Source organism: Sceloporus undulatus, chromosome 2 (genome assembly GCF_019175285.1).
Source record: "Sceloporus undulatus isolate JIND9_A2432 ecotype Alabama chromosome 2, SceUnd_v1.1, whole genome shotgun sequence".
Lineage (NCBI taxonomy): Eukaryota > Metazoa > Chordata > Lepidosauria > Squamata > Phrynosomatidae > Sceloporus > Sceloporus undulatus.
In genome coordinates, this window is record NC_056523.1 from 6,590,495 (window position 1) to 6,593,152 (window position 2,658).

Below are 2,658 nucleotides of genomic sequence, written 5' to 3' on the forward strand. Positions count from 1 at the left end.
CTGGGAGCTGAAGTCCAAAATCTCTTAAAGGGCAGTTTGGGGATCACTAGTTTAGATCAAGAGAAGTAATAGTGCCACTGTATTCTGCTTTGGCCAGGCCTCACTTGGAATATTGTGTCTCTAGGCACCACAATTCAAAAAGAAAGTTGACAAGCTAGAGTGTGTCCAGAGAAGGGCAACCAAAATGGTGAAGGGCCTGGAAACCATGCCTTCTACACAGGGCCGGCTCTTCCATATAGGTGACATAGGCAGTCGCCTGGGGCGCAGGAAGATCGGGGCGCAATTTGTGCCCCTTTTGGAGCGCGCGCCCACACACACAGCTCCAGCCGAGCCCAGGGCGCCAAACGCTCTTCCCCTGCTGCCCTGGGTTTGCTGGACTGCGCTGCCCAGGGAAAGCAGTGGGTGCTTGGCTGGAGCGTGCACACCTGTTTGCGCAGCTCTAGCCCCAGCCGAGCAGCAGGAGGAGCGAGTTTGGAGCCGTGGGGTTGGAGCTGCATGTGCGTGCTCCAGCCAAACACTCTCTGCCTTTCCCTGGGCAGCACAGCCCAGTAAACCCAGGGCAGCAGGAGCAGCAGCAGGGAAAGGCACTTGGCTGGAGCATGCGCGCGAGCAGCTCCAACCCCAGGGCGCCAAAAGTGCTCCTTCTGCTGCCTTGGGTTTGCTGGGCTGTGCTGCCCCAGCAGGGAAAAGCAGAGGGTGCTTAGCTGGAGCGTGTGCACACAGCTCCAGCCCCGCCGAGCACCACCAGGGCACCAAAAGCGCTCCTCTTGGCTTTGCTACGCTTGCTCTAGTCTTTGGCCCTTGCAAAGCTTGGAGTGGAGAGCCTTGGAGGAATTCCCTTGGCCCCACTCATGCTCTGCCTGGCTTTGCTTAAAAAGAAAATCCTCTCACACCTGTGCCCTGTGTTTTCCACCCAGGTAATGTGTTAAAGTCGTATAAAACAATATTGATTTTACAGTGTGATAGCAGCCTGAATGTCTCCAGAGTCATAGAATCATAGAATCATAAAATCGTAGAGTTGGAAGAGACTGCAAGGGCCATCCAGTCCAACCCCTTTCTGCCGTGCAGGAAATCCATATCAAAGCATACTGAACAGATGGCCATCCAGCCACTGCTTAAAAACCTCCAAAGGAGACTCCACCACTCTCCAAGGGAGTGTGTTCCACTGTCAGACAGCCCTTACTGTCAGGACATTCCTCCTAGTCCAACACACAAAACACACAAAGCTATATCCCAACCTCCTATCCAGGAAGAATGTCAAAATGTTCTCCATTTTGAGCATGACTGAGAAACATGAATTTATATTGTTTTTTATTAATGTTTTTGGCTTTTAGTTGGTTGTACAGTATTCTCCATTTTTTGAATGTCCTACAATTTGTCATACATCATGTCCTACCTTTTTCCTATATTTTGAGGGGTTATGGGGGGGGGGGCAAAATATTTCTCGCCTAGGGTGGCCTGGAGAAAAGAAGGTTAAGAGGTGATATGATAGTCTTGTTTAATGAGAGAAATGGATTTGAATCAAATACATAGAATTTAGAAAAATAGTTAGAAACGCATGACTAGAATAGAAAGGATTATATAATCATATGCTATAATTAGATTACATATATAGATCGTATAGAACCACATATATACTACTATAATCAATATATCTAATGGGATTGAATAAAAGTCTGCTAAGGCCCTTTTACTGAAAGGGAATTTTATAAAAATACAAGTTAGTAACAGAAATAGTTTTTAGATAAGCTTTTTATATTATGCTCCCCGGTCAGAAGACTCCAGACTAGGTCCACTGTTCAGATGATTTTTAATGTGTGCACTAACACAGAGGAACAAAACAGGGAATAGTCCTATATAGCATTTAGCATTCCAGCAAACAGGAGATAAACACTGAGTTTGGCACTCCAACAACCAGACTTCCCTATCAGTCTGTTATTAAGGCTCCATTGTTTTTTCGAGGAGTTGAGACCTTGACTCCCGTCTGCATTCCATCATCTAAAAAAGGCCTCCTTCTACCAAACATTAATGCCAAAGCTTGCTTACTATTGTTATTGTTATTGTATGAACTGTGCCTTACTGTTTAGACAGTACATTTCTTTGACCCTCACATTAATATTTTTGACTATATTAAGACTATTAAAATGACTAGTACTGTATACTATTTATTATCATTAATTGACAAGGATATTTTTTCATAACAGAGTGACTTAAAGGCCACAAAAATTTCTAACTGAGCTTGCGTAATGGGGGGGTGATGAATATTAGAACACACCTATGAATATATGGGTGGTGGTGTTACATACATGTAAAGGAGGTCTTACGATTAATGACGTGTTTTGATCTGGCCAATGAAAAATATGATGATATCAAGAACTGTATAAATGAGACATGAAATCTTTGTAAACTCGTGCTCTCTCTCACTTTGCTTATTTTTGCTGATGATTGATTGATTGTACCCTATTCTGCAGAATTGATGGTTTTGTTCAAATAAATGTGGCTTATTGTGCTTTCACCTGATTATTTGTTTGATTGTTTTTTTAGTCCTTCTTGTCTTAGCCTCAACAAATTGGAAACTAGATTTCCATATCTCACATTTAAGTATTTGAAGGGGTGTCACATTGAGGATGGAGCAAGCTTATTGTCTGCTGCTCTAGA